A 26,520-nucleotide genomic window follows, 5' to 3' on the forward strand; every position below is an offset into this window, starting at 1 on the left:
CCTTGTAATTGTACTGTGTATCCATGTGGCTCACCCCTATTAAGATCCTTGATTTGCCTTACCGTGTAAGGTAACATATTCACAGGTTCTGAGGATTAGGGTGTGGGCATCTTTGGGGACCATTATTTGGTCTTGCTTTGAGATCTCGGTGACAGCACTTGGCAGGCCCTTTCGCTTATACAAATCATTCCTAGCTCCTCTGAGTTGGGATTCCATTGCAGAAAGCAGAATCTACTCAAGCTAAGCAGAAAGAACTGAGGCTCACGGTGGTAGACAGCTTACCAGATCCTGGAGGGCTTTAGGAACAGACTAGAGACGGAGTGTCCAGAGCAGACTCCTAACACTGCACTGTAGCACCGGGCTCCAGGGGAGCTGCTGTTCCTGCTCAGTGAAAGCCGCCGGGAGACCCCACTTCCCCGGGCCTTTGGGGTCACCATCCAGGGCAGCATCATAGATGCCTCCCTGGTCCTCCTCCCCATTCCCTCATTGGTGTTGCTGCTACTTGACTCGGTTTCCAGATCAGCTCTTGCCCTAGTCTCAAGCTTGGTGGGACATACATGTGGAACATTACCTGGCTGCAAGGGAAGACGGGGATTGCTTTTAGCTTTCCAGCCACTGAGGTCCAGGAAGACACAGTGAGAAGCCAGCGGAGCAAAGATCTACCTCCAGGTCCCCCAGACTCCACAGTAGTGGATACTTAGGAGCCTTTCTTATTTCCCTGTCAGTGCAACAGCATTGATGATAAGGAAGCCCTGAGGCACTTGCCAGCCTTCTGGAACTTTTTGGGTCTTAGAACCATTGCCCATTCATGGACTTTGGAAATGTCCTGAAAACTGGGCTTGGGCTGCCGAAGTGCCCAGAAATAAGACCACCCTCCTCTAACCTCCGTCTAAACCCAGACCCAGACACCTGTCCCGCCCCAAATCCCTCCACTGCCCAGTGTTTTATAGCTTTGTTGTTGTTACATGAGTGCATTTAAGACTTCAGGTTCCCGAAGGCAAGAATCATACACTGTATTTCATTGTGATTCCTTTTTTCTCTCCATTGCCCTTTATGAACCGGATATAAATTGGAATCCAACCGCAGGGTCATTATCCCCCAGAAAAAGCCCTGCCATGTCTACCCCTATTCTTCCTTCTACCTCTGTGTCCTTTGGGGCTCAGCACAGACTCTTTGTTCTGGAAACAGTCCCTGCCTCCCCACCGAGCCTTGTGTTCCCCCGGCCCCCTGAACGGTGTCTGTGGCTGTTTGCAGCGATCGATGCTTTCACTTTCAGACCCTGACTACTCACACCCCCACTCTCCCTGGCTGCGGGTCCCAGGTCCCGTGATGCAGGGACAGCTTCCGCCCGCCTTTGCAAGGCTCCCGAGACAAGCTCCGGGCCAGTTCATAAAGTCCTCTAAATGTTTGTTGAGTCACTTAATCCCTTTGTGGCATTTCTTCACCTAGAAGTTAGGGGAGGGATACGATAACAGATCAAGTAACAGAAATAGCCGCAGCCCCCACCATGAATGAGAAAAAGATGTCAACCCAGGAGGCCAGAGATGTGTTATGAAAGGTGACAACTTTGTCATTTTATGTACTTTTTTTTTTTGCTTATGCAACTGTTGGCCTGCATCCTGAGCCATATGCCTGGGAGGCTCACACGGATGAGGTGGTGGCCAGGACATGCCTGGCCTGGGGAGGGGTTTGTCCTCCGGAGCTCTCACTCCAGATGCTGCACAGGAGCTGCTAACTAACATCTCTGTTCCTTTATTACACCAGTTGGGAAATTAGGTTCAGATAATTAACTTCTGGTGTTTCTTAAACCTGTCAGACGAAGGGTCATGTGAGCAAATTGAGGTTGCTTTTTCTGGCCTAGCATATTGAGAAAACCTCTCTTGCTGGCCAACTTGGCAGGTGCTCTGGAACAGAAGTCCTGGCTGCTAAGTCACAAATAAAACTTCTATGGGTATGGTACTGCCAATTGGCTCCCATCCGGGCTGGTCCTCTGTGGGAGGATGTCTGTCCTCTGGGGCAAGATCTGGTGAGGGCTTGGGTGGCAGCAACACCCCGAGGGCATTCTGTCTGCATCACCTCCCTGCAGCTGGTTCCTCGTTGCTCTTGTCAACTTCCCTTCTGTTTGCTACTTACCTGAAGTCCTCTAGGGTTAGAGGCTAAAACGGATGTGTATAGTCCAGTGGGTCATGGGAACTGGTCACACTGGGAAAGATGCCCCTACCATCCTTGTTCACATGATCCGCTCTGAGCATGCTGGGGGAGACCTGAGCCCACTGTGCACACTTTCTTCTTTGCCACCCCTGCTGCACCCAACATAGATTGACAGGTGACGGCTACCTCCCACCAGGGGCGGGGGGGGGGGGCGTTAGCATCATAAACAGGTGAGTCACTCCTGTCCACCTGGAATAGTCACAGGGACTGGTACACTTGAAACTCCGTCCTGGTGCCCGTGGGAGACAGAATAATGGTGCCCAAAACTGTCCGCACCCTAATTCCTGGAACCTGTGAATGTGTTTCCTGTGAATGTGTTTCCTTATATTGGATACAAGATTTTGCATATGCGACTGAAGTTACACGTCTTGAGATGAGAGGTTAGCCTGGATTACTGGGGAGAGCCCACGTCACAAGGGGAGTAGGAGAGTCTGAGATGTGCTCAGAGAAGCAGAGGTCAGAGTGATATGCATCATAAGACAGGGAACGGGCACAGCCTCTAGAAGCTGGAAAAGGCGAGAAAGCAGATTGTCCCCTAGATCTTCCAGAAGGAACGCTGTCCTGCCGACACTTTGATTCTGGACCGATGAGAGCCACGTTGGAGTTCTGACGTCCAGAGCCACAAGATGATAAATTTGTGTTGTTTTAAGCCACTGAGTTTGGGTTAACTTGCTACAGCAATGATAGGAAATGAATACAGCCGCCTTGGGAGGCTGCTGCCCTCCACCAGCAGGAGAGATGACGATCACCTGCCCCAGGCTAGTGGCAGTCTGGTTTTTACATACACTTGGGGTCTGAAGATCAATGGAACAGTGAGTAACATGATGGGTTCACCTGTTGCCACTGGCCTTTAAAAAGCCCAGGAAAGACATCTGCCCCAACACTCTGCAGCACAATACAGCAGATTCTAACCCAAGTCAGGGTTCCTGGGGTGTGCACCCCATCACATGCCTCCCAGATCTTTCCTTTGTTCTCTGCTCCCACTCGCTCCCTGGGAACATCTATGTGTTCCAGTGCTTTCCTTGGATGTGTCCACCCCCCGCCCCCGACCTCCATGAACTTCGGCTCTGGGTGACTCTGATGCAGATCTTGTTCCTGCCCCCTGCTGTAGTTCCTGCAGCAAGGGGAAGAGCTTGCTCTTGCATGCTCTCCATGGCCATGTTTGGACCATTGATCCGATGCACCATTGCTTTGTGTTCCTCCTTCTTGCCATTCATGTTCATGTCCACATCTTTGCAGAATCCTGTGCCACACTCCAGAGTCAACTTCTCTTCCCTTTGGTACCAGCCGCTGGAGGGTAGTCATTCTTGCTCTCTTGTCAGGCAGTTCTACGGACGTTCTGCATGATAATCCCTACAGCCCATTTCCATCCAGGTTAATTCCCTTAGATCCCAGTCCCCCAGCCCTAGGAGAGTCCAGACAACCACCCACCCTCCCCCTCTACTTTACATCTATGCCACCATTCAATTTCCCCTGGCGCTTTCCAGCCTGTATCACGATTAGCTACGGAGTGGATGCATCAGGCAAGCCCAATCCAAAGAAAAACCATGTCACTCATTTTAACAAAGAAAATTTACTGTAAAGAATTGCTCATTAGTTTCTGAAGAACTGAAAAGGTCAAAAATATGCCTGTCTTAAGAAGTAGCAACTACCATTTCTAAGGCTGGGGGACAGAAGAAAGAAGTGGAAACTATCTCTGAATTGAAGCAGATTTCTATGAAGGGGCACTGCCTGGCTAGGGCCAGTGTCTCTGGACTGAGAGGAGGGTCTGTGATGCTGGGACCCAGACTTCAGAGGAGGGGACACTGGTCAGTTGGTATTGGCATCGCTGAGGGTATGAAATAGGCTGATTCTTCAAGCAAGGGTTGGACAGACTGTCCAGTGATTTCAGTCCCTTCTCTTGGAACACACTGTGGCCTCGAGGTGAATAATCCAGGGAGGAACAATAATTAATGCCTACTTTCTCTGAGGACTGTCCGATTTAGCAAATAAAAATATAGATGCCCAAAATTTACATTGTAGATCAACGATAGAGATTTTTTTAGTTTATCTCATGCAAGATCGTGCACACGCTTATGGTAAACAGGGACCTGTTATTGGTTTGAAACTGAAATCTATCTGGGTGTCCTGTATCTTACTTGTTGGTGCCCCTGGCTCCCCCAGCCCACCAGCCTCCCTCCAGCACCCCTACTGCCAGACCAGGCAGGAAGCAGTCAGCAGAGCAGAGATGTGGTCTGCAGAGCTCCCGCTCCAGCATCCCAGAAACAAGCAGAGCAGGATGGGTTTGGGGCTGAGACATGGGAGCTCACCAACTGGCACGTGGAGTTATCGTCACTTCAGCTCCTGTCTCCTGCAAATCTCTTAGATACTTATCTGATTGCTCATACCCATGGGAAAACTGCTGCTTGTGTGGACAGTTAACACTGGGGAAATTCTAAAGGTTCCAGAAATCTGAAACTCCCAATCCGTGGGGTAGAGTAAACTACAAATGACATACAGACTCCCCTCCCCAAGCCATCCCTCAGACGCAGCCTTCTTCCTGTGCCTTGGATCACACGCCCTTGACTCTGCATCCTCAGCTCTTCCTGACTTGGCCTGGAGTAGCCACAGGTAAGACGCAATGATGGGACGTGTAGTAGGAGGTGGAAGTACAGACACGTGTGAGTAAACATTAGTGCTCTTCATGAAATGGCACGAACGTCTCTGCTTTTCTTTTCTCTCCTGAAAAAAAAAAAAAAGAATATATGGCTTTTTCTTGTACTCTGTCACAGAATGAATAACATTCTGTGAACAAACAGAGCCTTAACTTAAGGCGGCTGATTTCACAGATCTTGGCAGATCTCTAGCTTTTCCAATGGCTACGCTAGCTCCTCCGGGACACTGTTGGAGTCAAGTCAAGATGTGTTGGGGTCACTTGGCTCAGTGGTTTCATTCAACTCCCTTTCCCTACCCCTTCCAGGTCCTTCCTTTTGTAGCTTTGTATTCAAGGACCTGTTCATCTGACATCACCCACTTTGACAATCTTAGGTTTCATTTCAATGCTAGCTCCTCTCAATACCCTTCCAGAAGGAAAACACACTCTTGCCCAGGCAGATATGCTTGTTTATTGAGAAACACATACTTGGCAGTTATCATCCTCCGCTTATAATAAGGGCTAAATGTGAGTAGACAGGAGTAAGCCCTCAAATGACCAGAGAATTCTCTCCGAGATATTATCGATACACTTTTCATTTTCCAAAATGGAAACAGCTTCAGAGTTTCTGATTATACATGTGTCTTGTAGAAAGTTCAAGGAAAAAAAATACGGATTAAATTACAGCTATGAAAATAGATCATCCGGAGAAAGTCACAACATAAAATTTTTTACCAATCACATTTACATAGCACCCCACACACATTCTTTTTGTTGTGATTTTTATTTAAAAAAATAGCATATTACTCATGTTAGCTAAGTTTTACTGCAGCAATAAATTAACTCTGGATTCTCAGTGGCTTAATAAAACAAAGATTTATTCCTCATACTTTTCCAACACAGATTGGCAGTGGCTCTGCTCTACTCAGCCATTCTGTGAGCCAAGCTCACAGAGACTCTTGTCTTGTGACCACACTGTCTGGACCGCATGGCCTTCTTGGTTGCTGTGGGTGGGGAAATGGGACTGTACAACCAGCATCAGTTTTTTACTGCTTCAGCCCAGAAGTCAAACAAGTCACTTCTGCACTCATTTTGTTGGCCAGAACTAGTCCTGTGATTCCACTTAACTTCAATGAAACTGAAAAATATGACTTTCTGCACGCCCAGAAGAGGAGGAAGACCACATATTGATGAATACGGGTGATGTTCCCCACATGTGGGTTCGTACTAAACATATTAATTTATAATCTACTCTTTTTAGCCTTTGATTTGCCTTGGGCATCTTTCCATGTGTCCTTGTCATTGTTAGTGACTGCACAGTATGTTAAGGTAAGTCTATACCACATTTTATTGACATGATCCCTTATTAAGGGTGGATAATTAGATTGGTTTAATTTCTCTCTAGTAAAAACAATGTTGTGAAGAGCAATCTTCTACATAGTGTCTGTGCATATGCTGGATTTTTTTGCTAGTGTGAATTCTCCAAAATGAAAGCTCCTAGTCAAAAAACATGCACATTTTTAAATAATTTGTTACAGATTGACCAATTGTTCTTCAGAAAAAAAGGAGCCTATTAAGTCCTGAGAATAATGATCAATGTGCTTATTTCCCAAAAATTGTTCCCAGGACTACAAAGTAAATTTCTCGTGAATACAATCAATAAAAATGATATCTGATTTTAACTATTCCGTTTCTTTGTTGCTAATGAGAAAAATTTTTTTCATGTGTTTATTAGGCCTTTGAATAGCGTGCTTTGTAAATTAGCCCATTATCCTCTTAATTCTGTGATTCTCTTTTTGCTTATTAATTATTGGGAACTCCTTACATATTAACTATATTATTAACCTTTTATAAAATATATTACAGATATATTCTTTATATTTTATTTTGTCATGTAACTTTTTATAAGACTTAAAAATAATAAATAATTATTACATAATCTTTACCTCCATCCCCTGATTCAAAATGCTGCTTTTATCATTCACTGGATATTTATATATATATTCTGGGCCAAATATGTGTTTTCTGTTGCCAGCCTCACCTTATTGCTTTATATTATTTTCTATTTCTTTAAAGATATATGTATTTATTTGAGAGAGAGAGAGAGAGAGAGAGAGATTGAGGGGAGGGACAGAGGGAGAAGGAGAGAGAGAATCCCAAGAGCATGAAGACCAATATGGGGCTGGATCCCAGGACCCTGAGATCATGACCTGAGCTGGAATCAAGAGTTGGATGCTCAGTGAGCCACTCAGGTGGCCTGCTTTATATTATAATGCGGTTTAAAATCGAGAAGGGAAAATTTCTATTTCTTACTCTTCCTTTTCAAAAACTTGACTATTTTAATGCATTTACTCTTTCAGATCAAAAATTCTTAAAATTTCTGGCTTCAGGACTCTCTTGCATTTTTGAACATTCTTGAGGACTTCAAAGAATGCTTGTTTAATGTGTGTTATACCTACTGATATTCACCTATTAGAAATTAAAACTAAAAAAAATTAAAACTGAGAACTATTCAAAATACTTATTTGCTAAATCATTTAAAAACAAATGCCATGTAACTATAACATGTTAACATAAATAATATAATTTTTATAAAAATGGCTATGTTTTCCAAAACAAATTATTGGAAAAGAGAAAAGTATTGTTTTACATTTTTGCAAGCCTCTCTGTCTGTCTGTTTGTCTCTCTCTTTTTTCCCTTTTTGGTGGTATAGCCCTGGTTACATAGCAGGGGTGAAAGGGTGTAGAACTCATGTGATCCATTTGGATTCCTTTAGGTGCTATCTCAGACAGTGGTGACTGTGAACAGAACTGTGCTCACCTGAGTAGTGTGACTATCAAGAGCTCCGACTTCCCAGGAGCTGGGGTTTGGTTCATCCTGCTAGGCAAGCCCTGGGGACCAGCAGAGGTGATATCTGGGATCAGAGAGAATTAGAGTCTCCCAAGAAGTGAGAGACCAACCAGTAGCCATAGCTCTAAGGACTATTGCTTCAAATATTTCCAATGTCCAGCTTATTAGAACACTGCCTAGTTCCTACATCCGACTCAGCATGCCATCTACAGGTAGATGTTGTCTTGGTTAAAGCCTGTGAAGAAAATCTGACCCTACATAGGTAAGTATTTGGAAATGGGAGGGGTATTTTAATAACTTTTTTGGCAACTATGGATATTCTTCTTTGATACTACACAAAAATTTAACAATTGGAAGTTTCTTAAAGATTGTTTGCTCTGTGGAGTCTGAAATGACAGCAATGAACTTTTCATACATTAAAACCTGTTTGTTTATCTTATCCTTTGAATAAATTATTTACTCATGGTTTTGTAATGTCATGTATTGGTAATTTAGAAGATATTGGTTCATTGAGTTATGCAGCTTTCCCAAATGCTGCTATATTTCATTATACAAAATTTTAAAAAAAAATCACATTCATTAATGTCATCACTGATCTTATCAGAAAGTAGAGTCACCATTATATCTTTGACTGACTTCATTCAGCAGGCAGTCAGCAATGCTGGCTTAATAAGGCTTTTTTGTCTTCTCATTATGGAGTGCGCTTCTCCTGCGCTGGAAAAGGCTTCCCTGGCTATATTGTTTCTAGTTGGAAAAAAATGTAAAACACATTTTTTGGCTTTCAAAGAGCCCATCATGCCTACATTTAAATATTCAATGTCTTTTCCTTTAAACATCAAGCTATTAGTTTCAAAACGATGTAGCAAATTAACTGCATAGTACTATTCCACCATAATACCTTTTGACAATATTTTGTTGTGTGAGAAACAATAAGGTAAATTATTAACATATAAGAAACCAAAGAGGAGCACCTGGGTGGCTCAGTGGTTGAGCATCTGCCTTTGGTTCAGGTCTCGATCCATCCTGGGGTCCTGGGATCTAGTCCTACATCAGTCTCCCCACGGAGAGCCTGCTTCTGCTTCTGCCTGTGTCTCTGCCTCTCTCTCTCTGTGCCTCTCATGAATAAATAAATAAAATCTTAAAAAAAATAAACCAAGGAAACAGAAACGTTTGTCATATTTTTGTTTCGTATTACAATTTTCCCCAGTTTCCTTGGAATAGATTCCTTCTTGTCATAAAGTTGATGAATTCTCTCAAGCCCACTTGACCTTTCTTCAGGATCTAGACGAAGGTGGTAAATTTGTGAGTTGAGAAAAGTTTGTCTTCTGATCTTCTCTAAGCCAATAATCTGTCCATAAATACAAGAAATTAAATTATAAGTAAGGTTTCTTTTACTTTTGAACAAAATATTGCATTCTAAAATAAATTTTATGTAAAAAATGATAATTTGGTAAAGTTTTCTTTTTAATTTTTTTAAAGATTTTATTTATTTCTCAGTAAAGTTTTCAAAACTTAGGACTTGCAAAATCTAACAATAGGATGCATTATTTCTTGTTGGTTTCTGCATAGATGTGAGGAAAACGTTGGGATTTTAAAGTAATGCTTTACAGGGTATTATGGATATTTTTGCAGGAAAAAATAAGAGGACAATGGGACACAGTCAAAACACAGACAGCAAACTGAGGTAATCTTCAAAAATTTACACATTTATCCTCTACATTGGCTACTTTTGAACATTTTGAAGAAACCCATGAATACAAAAGCACACGATCTGTTAGCGGTCAGAATGATGACATCATTGCATGTCGTGTAGCCTGTGAGAAATTCTGTCACACATTTGGACACAAATCGGAAGTGAAAATGGAAAACAGCACCTGATTACTGTTATGGAAATAACTGGGTCTAGCAGACTGTCCCCTGAAAGAGCATGGGGAGCACCCCAGGGTCTCAGATCACCGTTGTTCCAGATGATCACTAGAATTTTCTTTTTAAATCAAATTCTAAAAGCTAATTCCACAATGAGTTTGGCTAGAATGGACTCAGCTGGGCAGAGAATTATTATTTACAGAGGCTTGATAGCTTAAATTTCTTTTATGTCCTTTAGCCAAGTTCTATATGACACTTTCTTATATTTTGTTAAGTATATTACCAGGTAATTTTTGTTGTATCTCAAGATTCTTCTCTTACTTTTTAATCAATTCTCTTGAAGTGAAATTATCCATTGCTACAGCCTCAACTAAAAAAAAAAATTTGGATGATTCCAAAACCTTTATCTATCTATACTTGATTATTTCCTGAGCTTCTCACCCAGATAACCAACCTTCTGTTTGACTTTTTCTTATGATAAAGAATTCTAATACTACAGAAGAGAGCACATTAATCTCAGGTAAAGCAGAAGACTGCCTTTGGCAAAATCCATTGGTTTTCAGGAGAACTTGAACCCCATGAAGTGTCCGACCACAAATTCTGCACTGCCTTCAGAACAAAGCCAAGCTCCTCGCTGTGACCCTTGGAGTCCCTTCACCGACCAGCCCCTCCAGCTCCTCCCCCAGACAACCAGAGCCCCAAACATATCAAACTGCTTAGATCATGCCAGTGTCTCCTTCATGGTTTTTCTCCTCAGCTCAAACGTTGTCCAGTCTTCAGATCTCTCCTGACAACCTCCAAGCTCCACGCAGAGTGGGTTGTCAATGTTTCTAGGTTCGGTGTCCCTGGGTGCACCCGTTAGAACACATATCTCATTGCATTGTACTCAATCTATGTATCTGTGTTTTCTCTAGACTACAAACTCTTTGGGGTGCCATGCTCATTATTGTGATTCTCTCACTGTCCCTAGGACCCATCCAGTGGACCTTAATTGTTGAATTGATCATTGAATCGAATGAGTGAATGAAATAATGAAGAAATGAAGAAAACAACATTTGTATGCTGAACTTCCAAACTGAACCCATAAAGGGATGGAAAATATCACACATTTATGTAAAAAAATTACCTTAGGCGTCCAGGATAATAAGCTCTGGAAGTTACCGAATTGCAAATGGTTTACAATCAGGTGTTTTATTGAACATCTCACGCAGTTTAATTTGGATTGATTACAACTTTGGAAAACCCAGAACCAAGGTAAGCTTTAGAAAAACATGGTCCATAATTGAGGCAGCTAATGACCCCTTCTGGGCGGCTGGGTTGCATATAAGCATCCCTGTCCTCAGCCTGGTTTGCCATAAAAAGTGCCATCAGAGGAGCCCACGGATGGTGTTAGCCTTTTCAAACTTCCAACAAGGGAGCTCCAAGCAATCAGATTGTAACAGCCAATTAATCTCTGGGTGGTGTTGGTGTAGCACTGGGTGCGTTGCAGTAATGAGCTCTGCTGCAGGCTGGAGGCTGGGACTGACTGCTCCCAGGACAGTGGTAGATACCTGGGGCTCACCCAGCTGGGGCCTGCAGAAGCGTGATCAGATGCTCTGTCATAACCCGGTGGGCCTCTGAGGAACAACCTGGAGGTAAACGTCCTCAAAATGGGCAAACCTCCTTATGGAACCCCTTACAGACTTTTCTAGAGGATCAGGTCTGCTGCTGGGTGATGCTTCAGTTGCAAACCGAGTCATAAGGAGGCCTTAACCTTGTTCGCCAGCCCAAGAAATGTCTCTGCTTTCCCCAGGGCTGTGCTCTCCATCCTCCCATCCAGCTGCCTACACCATGAATGTGCAGTCTGGGATTTCTTCCTTCACCTCCCATCCCCCAAATCCTTCTGCACTGTGATGCAGCAATCCCCCCTGGAGTCAGAGCATAACAAGGTCAACCCTGGTCCTCCCTTCATTGGAAGCAATGGGTCTTTCTGCATCCAAACTCTAGCAGGTAAAACACCCCCAGCCAGGCAAGGGATTACATTCTTGGAGCTGGGATGTGGCTTCGGTGGGCAGGCCACATGGAGCCCACAGAGCAGGAGGTGCCATGTGGGGGTGGGAGGGTGCATCTAGTCATATGGGGACCAGAAAAGTGTGGATTCTTGGAGAGTGCACTAGGGCTGTGTTTAGAGATGAACTGTGGAAAGGGACACAAGAAACTGAGGTTTTGGAACATATGTTCAGGGTTGAGTTTAGGAACCAAACAAAGAGAAATTAAATAGTATGTAGACAGCCCTGTGGAATGATTTTTAATTAGGAAACTCAGTCCCCAGCGTCCCTGAGATTTCAGTGTCCCTGAGATATTAGGGTCTGAATTCCTGAGGTACACAGTTTTGCTCTCTCCCTCTGACACTTCCTTCTCACCATGTTGGACAGTGACTGATGTCCGTGTTGCAGACTCTGGCCTGTGCATGATGGGCCATCCAGCTCAGCATGAGCCTGATGCTCTAGGCCTGTCAAAATGCCTGCATCGAGAAAGCCCAGCACCAATACAGGGAGCGGGTTCTGTGAAGGTCTGTGAAGCTCCCACACCCTTTGAGGCTGAACATTTTCTGTGCCTTTAGAGAGGGAATATTTAAAGCTCAGCAGCTTTTCCTCTGGTATCCGTACAGAGCCTGAAGGGCATTGGAGGTCACAGGCAGCCACAGAGATGCCTCATGTGATCTTCTGTGTCCATGTCCTACGGCCACTACAGCAAATTGATACACATTTAACAGTTAAAAATTACACAAACTTATTATCTTACAGTCCTGGATATCAGAAGTCTACAAAGGGTGTGTAGGACTGAGTTCTTTGTGGAGGCTCTAGAAATAGAGAGAACGGACACCTGGCTCAGTTGTTGAGCATCTGCCTTTGGCCAGGGCATGATCCTGGGGTCCCAGGATCGAGTCCCACATCGGGCTCCCTGCAGGGAGCCTGCTTCTCCCTATGCCTATGTTTATGACTCTCTCTGTGTGTCTCTCATGAATAAATAAATAAAATCTTTAAAAAAGGAAAAACAAAGAAATGGAGAGAACCCATTTCCTCATCTTTCCCAGTTTCTAGAAGCCACTTGCTTTGTTTGGCTCATGGCTCCTTCTTCTATCTTCAAAGGCAGCAACCACCATAGCATCTTCATCTCTGTGTTTCTGACCTCTGCTTCCATCATCACATCTTCTTTGCCTCTGACACCCCCGCCTCCCTCTTATAAGGAGCTTTGTGACTGACTACACGGGCCCACCTGGGTAATCTAAGATAAGGTCCCTATCTCAAAATCCTTACTTATTTACAAAGTCCCTTTCTGCATGTAAAGTAGCATATTCACTGGGGATTAGGATGTGCACATCCTTAGGGGTGCGTAGGGGAACATTATCCCCCCTCCAAGAAAGGACTAGGTGTAGACAGAAGTTCTACCAGACCCCATTACGGCCCAGGATTTCCTGGCCCAGCCCTGCTCCTTTCATGGGATGACTCTCATACAGTTGTTGCTCCACCTTCCAATAAATATCTGCTTTCTGGGGAACCTGAAATGTCACAGTTGATGCTGGCTTGGATGGCCCTGGTGTGTGAATAAAGCCAACAGAAGCCCATGTAGTACATTCACATTACACTTTACCTATAACACTTGACCACTGAGCTTGAGCATGTCTGACACAGCTCCTCTTCTGTGTCACCTTAGGGATGAATGGTGAGCCTCTCCAAAGTCTCTCAATGGGGGAGGAAAGAATGGTGTAGTGCAACCAGCACACCATCTTTAGGGTGCAAAAAGAGATATACCATAAGAACTGAGGATCTCTATCCTTTTCCTAGTCATTATTTTTAATTTGTGAAGTTACTGGGAGTCAGGAGGCATCTATTTTTTTTATTGGAATTCAATTTGCCAACATATAGCATAACACCCAGTGCTCATCCCATCAAATACCCCCCTCAGTGCCCGTCACCCAGTCACCCCCACCCCTCACCTACCTCCCTTTCCACCACCCCTTTTGCATTCCCAGAGTTAGGAGTCTCTCCTGTTATGTCTCCCTTTCTGATATTTCCCACTCATTTTCTCTCCTTTCCCCTTTATTCCCTTTCACTATTTTTTATATTCCCCAAATGAATGAGACCATATAATGTTTGTCCTTCTCCGATTGACTTATTTCACTCAGCATAATACCCTCCAGTTCTACCCAAGTCAAAGCAAATTGTGGGTATTTGTTGTTTCTAATGGCTGAGTAATATTCAATTGTAGCCATAGACCACATCTTCTTTATCCATTCATCTTCGATGGACACCAAGGCTCCTTCCACAGTTTGGCTATTGTGGACATTGCTGCTATAAACTTCGGGGTGTCCCGGCTTTTCACTGTATCTGTATCTTTGGGGTAAACCCCCAGCAGTGCAATTGCTGGGTCGTAGAGCAGATCTATTTTTAACTCTTTGAGGAACCTCCACACAGTTCTCCAGAGTGGCTGCACCAGTTCACATTCCCACCAACAGTGCAAGAGGGTTCCGCTTTCTCCACATCCTCTCTAACATTTGTTGTTTCCTGCCTTGTTAATTTTTCAGAAGGCATCTATTATGCAGACACAGCACACTCATATTTGCAAACTATGTTGGTACCGATTCCTCCTCAATTTCCTCACTCAATCCCATACTGTCTTCTACATTTGACTGACAAGGAAACTAAGGTTCGCCCAGGTATGTCACTTGAGAAAATCCCAGAGTTAGTGAGGGTGGAGGCATTGCTGAGACATACATGGCCTCATGTGGGTTTCCTGGAGCCTGCAGGGCAGTGGGAAGAGGTCCAGCCACCTGAACTTCATGGAGGAGAAACATAAAGCTCAGAGATGCTGAGGGACCAGCCCCTGGTAGCACAGCTGAGATTCCACCCAAAGGCTATTGTCTTTCCTGATATATGGTACTGCCACTTAGACAGTGATGCTGCTAATTTCGCACAAATAACTAGTAATTAATTAGCAATCATCAGAGTGAAGGCCTGAGAGTTTGGAGAAAAATAGAAGTCAGGAAAGAATAGACTCCACACAGTCCCTGACTTCATTTCATAATGTTTATTTTCCATTCATATGCCACTCAGCATGTCTCATATATTTTTAATGAGAACGTTCTATTAATGCCAATGGGATTGATTTTTAAGGGCGCATTAGGAGCAGCAAAACACGACTACTGTGCAGAATTGACTAAGATCCATTATCCAACCACATTCACTCTGACCTTAACCCTGGCCAGCAGAGAAAAATGGGACATTAGCATGTCTTGAGAACCTTGTATGCCAGCATGGGAGAAGGCCTGAGCCCATGCTGGTTCCGAACATGTGTTCCTTCTGAATAGCCTTGCATGAGGAGCTGGCCACAGAGCCAGCCCAGGTTTGGGCAGAGCAAGGAGTCAGAGGGGCTTGCATGGTCCCATGTACTCCCCCCGACCCCACTGGTCTTGGCATCCCACAAGGCTCGCAGGACACACACAGGGTCTAGGAATGGACTCCAGCTCTGGGTGCACTTTTGCATCAGTTCCCTCATCTGTATACTGGGCATAGTTCCCATACTTAATCTATATGCTTTCAGGGTTGATTAAATGAGTTAATAAATGTGAAACTCTTAGAGCCGTCCTTGGCCTGTGCTATGAGCTATAGAAGAGCTAGCTAATGTTACGGGGATTGCTGCTGCTTTTGTTACATCTAGAAGGAAAGCATTGTCAGATCTATCAGAAGCATGGTACAGATTCTCTAGGTGGTGCTTCAGGTATGTGACGAAGAGGTACTGTACTCAGATAGTCTTCCATGATGGAAGCTTATGATGGGATACAGAAATATTTCTTCACCAGAACTCCTTGGACAGCCCTCTATTTATCCAGAAGCATCAGCAGTAATGTCTATTGTGAAGGGTGCTGAGCTAAAGCCTAACACGCTGTCACTAACTGCCTTCTATGTCTGCTGGTTCTTTTACCTTTGAGGTGTTTGCACCTGTATGGGTTTGAGCAAAGCTGAATGGTTCTGGGAGATAAAAGCATGAGAAGTTTGAGGTTCCATGACTAGAGAAAGAGGCAGTACAGAGGTGTTGCACAAGAGGATGAGGTGAGGGAAGGAGCAAAACAGCAACCACAAAACCTACAGAGAGTGGTGAGCCTAAGGAAGGCTTTGGACAGAACATTTGTAATTTAACGTGTGATTTTAAATGGTTTGAAGTAGAACTTGGGACATAAACCTCTTCCTCTGTCCCTTCCATGAACTCTTTGATGGAACTAAAATTCATATGGAGGGATCCCTGGGTGGCGCAGCGGTTTGGCGCCTGCCTTTGGCCCAGGGCGCGATCCTGGACACCCGGGATCGAATCCCACGTCGGGCTCCCGGTGCATAAGCCTGCTTCTCCCTCTGCCTGTGTCTCTGCCTCATTCTCTCTCTCTCTCTGTGACTATCACAAACAAACAAACAAACAAAAAAATAAAATAAAATAAAATTCATATGGAGAAAATGTTTGCCTTTAATAGTATTCAAAAAGATGTTGGAGAAAACAATGATAAATAATCTGATACCATTAAAAAAATAATGACAAAGGGATCCCTGGGTGGCGCAGCGGTTTGGCGCCTGCCTTTGGCCCAGGGCGTGATCCTGGGGACCCGGGATCGAGTCCCACGTCGGGCTCCCGGTGCATGGAGCCTGCTTCTCCCTCTGCCTGTGTCTCTGCCTCTCTCTCTCTGTGTGACTATCATGAATAAATAAATAAAATCTTTTAAAAAAAAAAATAATGACATGGATGTGATAAAATAATTATTCCAACATTGCTCACACCATGGTCACTGGGATAACTCTTTGGGCAACAGCAAGCTGTACCAAAGTCATATAAACATGTATGTCCTTGAACTCAATTCTATTTCTGGGGATTTGTCCCAAGGAAATAATTTAAAAGAAAAAATTCTGAATTTTGGAAGATATTGAATGTTAATTGCAGAATTAACTTTAATAGGGAAAACAGAAAAAGACTAGATCTCAGAAAAACAGTTAAGTAAGGAATTTTATAACCACTCTATGGAAGCTTAGGTGGTCATTAAAACGGTAATTTTTAAAGCAAAGTGGAAAATGCTTATGATATGGTATTAACTATGGAAAAGAAGGACATATCATTATATTTATACCTTAATAAGTGTGCAAGCTATGTTTGGGCCTAAACAAAGATTAGACAGGAATACAGGAAAAATAAACTAGCTGATGTGTTGAGGGGTGGAATTGTGCATCTGAGTGCTTAAGTTTTCCAAATCTTTTATTCTTTTTTTTTAAGATTTATTTATTTGTTTGAGAGACAGAGAGCAGGGATGGGGAGGGAAAAGGCAGAGGGAGAGAGAGAGAGAGAGAGAGAGAGAGTCTCAATCAAACTCCCTGTTGAGCATGGAGCCAGACATGGGGCTCTATCTCATGACCCTGAGATCACGACCTGAGCTGAAACCAAGAGTCAGACGTTTTACCAACTGTGTCACCCCAGAGCTCCTCAAGTCCTTTGTTCTTATTTGAATGTTGCAGAGCCCCATCTCTCCTCCCTGTCAAGGGGCTAGAGCAGCACATAGTACTCGGTCTCTGGAGGGGCTCTAAAGCCAAGGTGAGGCATGAGATTAGGTGAACATTTCTGGGGCTAGAAGAAGCGGCACCTGGCCTCTGCAGCTGGGCCAGTGTGGTTGCAAAGAGAGGAGGCAGCTCTGCAACATCAACTTTAGGAATTCAGACAAGACAGGGACTCCTGGGTGGCTCGGTGGTTGAGCATCTGTGTTCAGCTCAGGGCCTGATCCCGGTCCTGGGATCGAGTCCTGCATCAGGCTCCCTGCAGGGATCCTGCTTCTCCCCCTGCCTGTGTCTCTGCCTCTGTCTATGTGCCTCTCATGAATAAATAAATAAAATCTTTTTTTAAAAAAAAGGAATCCAGACAAGACAAAATACAAATGATAACACTGTCAGAGGCAAAGTGATGGCTGGGATCTTTTAGAGGGCACACATCTAATGGGAGAGGACCAAGTAGAACACAAATCAGAAAGGACCCCATGGCACTTGGGTTTGAGCTCCCCCAGCTAGCTTTTGGGGAGGGGGTGACCTGCTACTTTGAAGATAAAAGGCAGATTTCCCTGGCTACTCTCTGAGTTGTATCTTTTCCAGGTGAATGTATACAAGGATTACCACCTATGGCATTGCCACAAGCCAGGCATCCCTCTATAATATCCTCAGATTCCTCATTCCAGGTTACTGGGAAGATCAGCAGAGATTAAAGTGAATGGTGCACTCTCCATGCAAAGGGTAGGGGGGTTGATGTAAAACAATGTAAGCTTTCTGAGACAGACACCTGGAGTCAAAGGCTACTGGGCTGATGACTTCTAATTCAGAGAAAGAATGTTTGGGAACAGGAGCAAAAGAATATTCTAGAAGCAATGGGACACAGGTGCAGATATCTCTTTTGAGTCCCATCCAAATGTTCAGAGAATGATGGTTGCCATACTGCCAAACAAGCTTAACTCTTTCTTCTATCCTTCTTTCATCTTATGGGAAGACAGGGCTTGCCCTTTAGGCCACTGACTGCCTGCCGACTGGAGGTGATTTTACCCCTAAAGGATATTTGGAAATGTCCGGAGGTGTTTTTGGTTGTCACAACTGGAAGGGGGTGCTATGGGCACATGGGCCAGGTTAGTGCCAAATACCTTCTAATGCAGAGGACAGGACCCCATGACAGCCCAGAATGTCAGTAGAACCCAGATTGAGAAACTTTGCTTTAGACCCATCCCACTTATTGGAATGCCCACCAACCATGGCCAAAAATAAATGATGATAATGGTGATTATGGTGGTGGTAGTGGTGATGGTGGTAATGGTGATATGGTGATGATGACAATGGTGGTGATGGTCGTACTGATGGTGATGGTGATAGTGATGGGTGATGCTGGTGGTGGTGGTGGTGGTGATCATGGTGGTGATCCTGGCGATCATGAGGATGATGGTGGTAATGATGGTGATGGTCATGGTGGTGTCATCCTGTACTTACAATGCACATGTAGTTTGCATATATTAATTCATCAGATCCTTCCTACCCAACAAGATGGGCAGAAGTTATTACTCCTATTTTGAAGGTGAGACCATATAGGTTGAGAGAGGGCAGTAATTTGTCTTAGGTCACATAGTGAGCATAAACCTAAGGCAGAACTGGTTTAGAGTCTTGATGTTTTCTAATTGTAAGCTTTTTCCACTGCATTGATTGAATTCTGTGAATATAAAAAGAAAGAAAGGCCAAATGATGCTCCTAAATCCTGAATTTGTCTCAGGCTTTACACGTTAGTGTTGGAGCCAGGATTCCTCATTCCCAGACTATTCTAAACACACACACCTATAAGACACACAGAGACTTATAGAGACTGACGGAATATGTGTTCCTATGACTGACATCATTGTGAAGTTGGGAATTTGGTTGCTTATCTAATTCTTCTGTGCAACTTATACCAATTAGAAAGCCACATGCAAAGAGCAACATCCACTAACCTCTCTTTTCCTTGTAGTTGATACTCCATAGTAACTATGGATAACTAAAAATTTTACAGACTTATCCCCCAGAATTAAATATGAATTAAGTGTAAAGTTGGTATTTTCTTTATTTGCCAAAAAAAGACTCAGTTGTATCTTGGGCATTTGCTGGGAATTGATATGCACTAATTTTCACGAAACCTCACATCGCCAACCACATTTTTCTTGAAAAATACCAAGCATGATGCCCTCAGTCCTCCTCTCCCTGTCCCATTGTCCTCCCTTCCTTTATGAGTGTCACTGACGAAGGTTGGAAACCCAACTGCTTACTAACTGGCTGGAATATAAAGTTGGCATTATGAAATTGGCAGAAATAAAATAATCAAGAATGGCATCCAAATAGCTGGCCCAGATGGCCAAGTTAAACCATCCAGCATTACAGAGCTACAGCATAGAGGAGTCTGAGTGAGAAATGGTGGTGAGAACTGGGGAAGTCTGGCTCAAGTGATTGTGTTGAAGGATGAACTATGGCTCTGGGTGTGTAATATGTCTCTGAATATTGTGTTGTAGTGTCTTTTAAAAAAACTGACATATAACATTATGTAAGCTTCAGCTGCACATGATGATGTGATACATTTATATATTGCAATGTGATAACCACTGCAATTTAGCTCACAGTCTTATCAACACTTGGTCTCTTTTGTCTTCTTGATGATAGCCACCATAACAGGCGTGAGGTGATGTCTCATGGTGTTTTTGATTTGCATTTCCCTGATATTCATGATATTGATCATCTTTTCATGAACCCATTGGCCATTTCTGTATCTTCTTTTGAGCAATGTCTATTCAAATCCTTGGTCCACTTTTTAATTGGATTGTGTTTTTGTTTTTAAACTTTATGAGTTCTTTCTATATTTTGGATATTTACCTCTTAAGCACAAGTGACAAAAGCAAAAATCAACAAATGGAACTCCATCAGACAATATGAAAAGGCAACATACAGGCTGAGAGAAAATATTTGCAGATCATCTATCTGTATTACAGCGTCTTGAATCAGGGGTTGGTTATTCTGTGAGTAACAGTTATTTTAATAGGATTGTTCTTCACCCTGAAGACATTAAAATGTTACTGTTTTATTACCATTGATGAGTACTAGAATTCTAGGAGATAGGGGTGGGGTCTGGGATGGGATGAAGCTTTGGGGTACTATTGGATGTCAGCAACATCTAGTAGAGATTCAAAGGCTGCTGGGAGTGCTTCTCTTGAAATTTTTCCCTCTTCTTGGATTTGCTCTGGCAGCAGCACTCAGCCCCCTTGCAAGAAGTTCTTGCATCTCATATCTCAAACTGTTGCCCTCCTCTGCCCCTAGTGGGACTGATTCTCCTAACCTGGATGCCCTGAGAAAAACCGAAGAAGTAGACTAGCCACATGAGTAGTGTGTCCACTCTTTAGGTGGTCAGCTGTGGCCAAGGGGATGGGTGCCACAATAGGCTGCCCCCCCAGAGTAAAAATAACCACATAGCACTTCTTCCTTGGCTTGTTAATATTCCTAGCATCTACTCATAGGAGCTTTTACTCCCCATCACAACACTGAGAGGCAATCCATGACGAAGTACTCATAAAATCATCCCTCTTCTGAGGATGCAGAACTAAGCACGGAGAAGTTAAGAGACTTGTCTGAGGGAAGTTGCGAAATTGAGATTAGAATTCAGGCAATTCTGACCCAAAGCCATGCTTTGGATCACCAGTCCACAGCAGGTCTTACTGAATGTTGGAGGGAAGAGGGTGAGAGGCTGCTCCGAAGAGCGTAGATATTCAGAGAAGAGAGGAGGAGTGGTGGGCAACCCAGTACATAACATCCCTTGTTCTTACCACGCATCACGTGAGGATGGCATCTGCTCTGTGTGGCCGCACAGGACCGGCACGCGGAGCACCTGGTGGCCAGGACAGCCTTGTAAGTGATAGAGGTCATTGTTTTTGCATCATCCGTACTTGTTCTAATTTTATTCTCTCTTGGTGTTTGAATAGCTCCTGTGAAAACTGCAAGCATCCGTGCTAAGGAGAAGTGAAAGAGCCAGCTGTGTCCAGGCTCAAACAGGGGAAACCACGTTTGAAGGTGGCGGCAGGATGTGGGAGCAGAGCCCGTACAGAGGAGATCGTGTGCAAGAGGAGCATTTGAGCTTTGGCACAAGACCACAGTTCCCCAGGTAAAGATTGACCTCTGAGTGCTCCCACTTTGGGGACCCTGCGTCTTGTCTTTTGAGGAAGCTGAGACCCCTCAGGAGATCATAGTGGGCCTTTACATGACCCCAAAGCTAACACTGGTTGGGTGCCTACCCTGGACTGCAGCAGGTCCCAGAGGTAGATGTAGATGTATTTGTTTAAATGAGGGAAAAAGTAAAAGTAAAAAAGTGAAAGCCTGAGGGTAAGGCACACCCCACTTCTGAGGAGAAGGGAAGTTTGAAGCAGCCTGGAGTCCACAAGGCATCCAGAAGGGGTTCCCTGCGGCTTTCCTGAGAACTGACCCAGCCAGACTCCTGCATTTCCAGGCACAGAGGTGTTTTAAGTGCTCCAGGCAGGGGAGGCCTTTCTGTCTGCCCAGCCAGCTCTTCCCAGTGCGACTGGTGAGAACAGGAAACCTGGCTGGCCAGGGAGTGGATGGGGGTGTATGGGGTAGGAGGGGTGGCTGGACGGGGTGGGGGGTGGGGCATCTGAACTGGGGTTAGGGCCCTGCTTCTCTTCCTACTTCTTTCTCTTCCTGATCTGCCAGACCGGCTTTGTCCTGTGCTTCTCACCCGCAGTGCATTTGTACTTGGGAGGAAGGTCTTAAAAGAGAGTTACACAATTATGATTGCTTCCTCGGAGCCAGGCGGGGACGAAACTGATTTACGGGCTGCTTCCCCAGCTCGCACATTCACCGTCCTGCAGCTACACGCGACCCTGCCCAGCACCACACTCGTTTCTGAGCAGACTTCACCCCGTCCAGGAGGCTCTGGAATCTGCATACCAGAGGGATGAAAGGTAGTTTTGATTCCAGTTGTGGAAAGGAAGTGGGGAGGGCAGTTTAATATTCCTGCCAGAGTTCTCTGTAAGATCAGATTTCTGCCTTTTTTTTTTTTTTTTTTTTTTTAAGAGAGGGAGTTGGGCTCACTCCACTGAAGAGTCAAGAAATGGCCATGCTAATTGCTGTTGAAAAGAAGGAGCTGCGATTCACTTTGATGTGAGGTTAATAGATCTTAGTCCTGTTTATCATTCCTTTCCATAGATCAAAACTCAAGCCGTCGCCTCCTCTGGCATTTGCACGTTTCAAGCCTTGTGCTTTTCATAGAATCAGATATCACTTCCCTCAGGCTACTCCAGGTAGGAACTAAAGAGATATGAGGGGAACTTGATCTTCTTATTGTTAAATGTGTCTTGAGTGATTGAAGAAAACCACTTCCTTGGTTCACAGGTTCTGAACCGCCAGTTGAAGGCTCGGGATTACTGGGGAGATGTTGGTCGGTCGTCTACCCCTTGATTTCCTCAAGCTCTGCCACTCTTCTCTCCTTAGAAGCCTAAGTGCCCTGGCTTCCACCACCAGGCTCAGGTGAGAAATCATGAGGTTCTACCCACTGAAAAGCAAGGCTTTGATCTGTGATAGGCTTTCCTTGATCTAACTGGGTGGCTTATAAACACTGATTAAGCAGCTACTCCGTGCCAGTGCTGCCTCTGGCACAGGGAAAGTGGAGATGGATCAGATTCAGTCCCAACCCTCCCGGGATCCACATTCTGGGGGACAAACAGCTAGCCGATTAATTACAGTGCGGTGTTATAAATGCTTCATCCCAGGAGCACTAATCCTGACCTGGAGATCAGAGAAACTGTGTCTTGAAGGATGAGTAGAAGTTCTCAGATCAAAGGAATGGAGAAGGTACCTGTGAGGGACAGAGAGAGCATAAGGTGAGGAGGGGTCTGAGGGAGCTGGGGATCCTTGGGGGACGCAGGGTGGCTTCGTGTGGCAGAGGATGTAGAGAGGCAGCTCATTAGAAAGGGGAGCAGGAGATGCGTCCTGGAGGTCTAACAAATCATGCCAAGGAGTTAGGTTCCATTTTATAAGAACAGAGACCCATCAGAGCGTTTTGAGCAGAGACGTGCAGGACCATCTGTGTGAAAGCAGTGAAGGCAGGAAGACTTGTCAGAAGCTGCAGTTCGGAGGATGAATCTTGAGAACTTCAGAATGGCAGCAGAACAGAGAATAGAGATGAGGGGGAGATTCTCCAAGCATTTTGAAGATATTTTGGGGAAAACAGAGATTTAAAAAAATCTGAGTTTAAACATTAGTGTTACCACTTCCTGCCCAATTGATATCGGCCAAGACTCTATGATTCAGTTTTCTTGAGCTCTACAATATGGATAGTAAACATAATATCTGCCTCATAGATTGAATGTTGTGTGGAGGCCATGAGAGAGCTCTGCACAGACTATCAAATACAGCCAGGGCCTCAGCCACTGGGCTCTGAAGTCATTGCTGGTTTGTCCCTGGCTCTGCCTCGCTGGGGCTACTGCCAGGGTCCACAGGGGAGCTTGTTCACGGGAGACACAAGTCTTGGACATCTGACTTTGGCCTTGCTGAGTCTCACTTGGACTGGCTGGGGCCGAGAACATTTCTATGCATCCCTCCCTCTCTCCCCTTTATGTGGGTCAGAGGCTTGCATGGTTCCCACCCTTGCCCAGCGTTCCCCACTCTCCTCACAGGTGGCTTAACTAATGAAATCCTTGCGTATTCAATCCCATTCTGGCATCCACCTCTCAGAGAATCTGGACTGAGGTAAATTGTAAACTCTATCGCAGAGCAACCCAATTACCCGCAAATTGATGAATGCTCAGGCAAATTGTTCTCTATTCACAGGATGGAATATTATTCATTCATAAAAAGAAGGGAAGTACTCACACATGCTACAACATAGATTGGCCTGAAAACACAAGAAATCCATATGCTGAGTGAGAGACGTCAGCCATGTACTAAACTGTCACATTGGTATGAAATATTCAAAATAGGCAAATTCATAGAAATGGAAAGAAGACCAGCAATTGCCAGGGGCTGGGAAGAAGGGGAAATGAGGTTATTCTGGAGACTGGACATTTATTGGGAAGTTTATTTTAGCTCTAGTGGTGGCGATTGTGTCACATGCTAAGTACACTAAATACCACTGATTTGTGTACCTTAAGACGGTTAAAATGGTGAGTTTTATGTTATGTGTATGTTTTCACAACTAAAAAGCCCTCGATGCAGGTGTTAGGTACATTATTATTACAACAGGAGTTCTTCTCCATTGGCATTCCTCACCCCCAGCTCCTCGACCCTTTCTTTCCTGGCTTCCTCTCCCCACCAATCCATTGAAACTCCTTCACTAAACTTCCCAACCCCCTGGTTACTCCTCACACTGATTTTCCAGAAGAAATCTTCTCTGATGCCTCTGACAGCAATCCCTCCTCCTTTCTCCTGGTGTTGTCTCGTGCCCCCTTTTGCTCTGCTTTTGCTCCTTTCCCTATTCCTTTTAAACCTTGGAGGTCCTAGGGTTGGTCTCAATCCATGCTCAAAAAATGGTGATGGCCTCCAGAAGTACGACTCAGCCTCACTTGCTCACTTGAGTTCCAGTGTCCTCCTGGAACAGAGCTCACCGGGATACTTTCCGGCCTCGCTACCCATCCTACTGTGTCACCATTAGACATGCACTGGGTTTCTCTTTGGTCTCACCCCTCTCTCTCTCAACCTCCAAATCAACTTTGCCTAGAGTTTGTTCAAAGCTACGGACTGTTCATGTGGTTTAAGCCCACGCCGCTACACCCTCTCGGCACTGTTCCCGCTGAGATGCTCCCTGCCATTAACCTAGACTGCACAACAGCCTCTTGCTGGTCTTCATGCCTTCCCTGCCTCCTCTTTCCAAAATATCCTTTTTGTTGCTGCTAACATAATTTTCAGCAATGGAAACGTGACCACTCACTGCCCAGTATGGAATTCTTTAGGGACCCCATGTGCATCTTCTATAATAACATGACTCTGGAGTCCTGCAGGAGTCACATGGTGGCTTCTCACCCTCCCACACAGGCTGCTCTGCTCTTCCTTCTGGACCAGAGAGTCTCAGCCTGGGCTGCATATGAGATCACATGGGGAAGATGGCTGAGCACCCCTGACTGGAGATTCCAGGCTGGGGACCCAGACACTGTTTTATTTTGTTTGTTGAAGCTTCCAGATCCTGTTAATGTGCATCCAGGGGTGACCACAACTTGAACCAGCTTTACACCAGAGGTGTAGAGACCCTAGGTCCCCAAGATGCAGAGAAGAAGGAATCAAGGTAGGCAGCCTTCCATCCCCCATCCTGTCATGATGTTTTTTTTTTAAATTTTTATTTATTTATGATAGTCACAGAGAGAGAGAGAGAGAGAGAGAGAGAATGAGAGAGAGAAGGGCAGAGACACAGGCAAAGGGAGAAGCAGGCTCCATGCACCGGGAGCCCGATGTGGGATTCGATCCTGGGTCTCCAGGATCGCGCCCTGGGCCAAAGGCAGGTGCCAAACCGCTGCGCCACCCAGGGATCCCCTGTCATGATGTTTTAAAGACAGAGTTTACCACCAGTTGTGTAGCAAAGATTCCTGGAAACCTTCCCTGGGCCCTGCTGAGATGAAAACTTGTTTCCTCCCTACCTGCTAGAGAGGGGAGGGTGTGGAGGCTTCAGTGTATGAGTGGAACAGAGAGTCTCAGGTTCTTTAGGAGCAGCTGGGTGGCACAGGGAAGGGTGGAGGCTGACTCCAACAAGAACAACCTGTCATTTGCCACCACTCTTACCTGCCTGGCTGTGAGAGTTTGCTGGGGCTGCAGTAACAGACCGTCACGAACTAGCTGGCTTCAGTAGAAGCCAGCATTCCACGTGGGGGCACGGTTGGTTCTTTCCAAGGGCAATGAGAAAGACTCTGCCCCATGCCTCTCTCTCTCAGCCTCTGGAGGTTTGCTGGCTATGTTTGGCAGTCTTCTCTGGTAGTTCATGCCCTAGCTAGGACACATCACCCTGATCCCTGCTTTCATCGTCATGTGCAGTTCTCCCCAGACGCCTGTGTCCAGAATACCCCTTTTTATAAAGAGCCCAGTCATTGGATTAAGGGTCTAACCAACTCCGATATGACCTTCTCTTAACCAACTGCATCTGTAATGACCTTTTTTCCCAACAAGGTCACATTCTGAGATACTTGCGGTCAGGACCTCGCCATCTGAATTTTGGGGGTGACACAATTTAGCAGGGAGGTCAAAGTTTTGCCTAACTGATGCCTAAGGAAGTAAGTCACCGCTCCTCTCTGTCCACCCAAAGCAACTCGGACCTGAGACAAGAAAGGAGAGAGAGAGAGACCACGTCTGCACCAAATCCCATCCCCAAGCTGCCTTAATTTCCTTTTAACCCCTCACACCCTGTCTCCATCCCAG

The 26,520-nt window shown here is 44.9% G+C and overlaps 1 long non-coding RNA gene across 3 annotated transcripts in view; it reads left to right on the forward strand.

The window, feature by feature from the left end:
• The first annotated feature begins 6,836 nt into the window (after positions 1–6,836).
• The window catches only part of LOC140618807 (uncharacterized), a 31,290-nt gene continuing 11,606 nt past the window's right edge, over positions 6,837–26,520 (forward strand). For 2 of the 3 annotated variants that reach the window (XR_012018863.1, XR_012018865.1), the window contains exons 1-9: positions 6,837–7,955; positions 9,326–9,377; positions 10,530–10,813; positions 21,093–21,271; positions 21,866–22,085; positions 22,330–22,424; positions 22,516–22,650; positions 22,893–23,003; positions 25,291–25,399. This is a non-coding gene — a long non-coding RNA (uncharacterized lncRNA). The remainder of the gene's footprint in view (positions 7,956–9,325; positions 9,378–10,529; positions 10,814–21,092; positions 21,272–21,865; positions 22,086–22,329; positions 22,425–22,515; positions 22,651–22,892; positions 23,004–25,290; positions 25,400–26,520) is intronic. The other variant, XR_012018866.1, reaches the window with a different exon arrangement.

Source organism: Canis lupus, chromosome 2, assembly GCF_048164855.1.
Source record: "Canis lupus baileyi chromosome 2, mCanLup2.hap1, whole genome shotgun sequence".
In the NCBI taxonomy this organism is placed as follows: domain Eukaryota; kingdom Metazoa; phylum Chordata; class Mammalia; order Carnivora; family Canidae; genus Canis; species Canis lupus.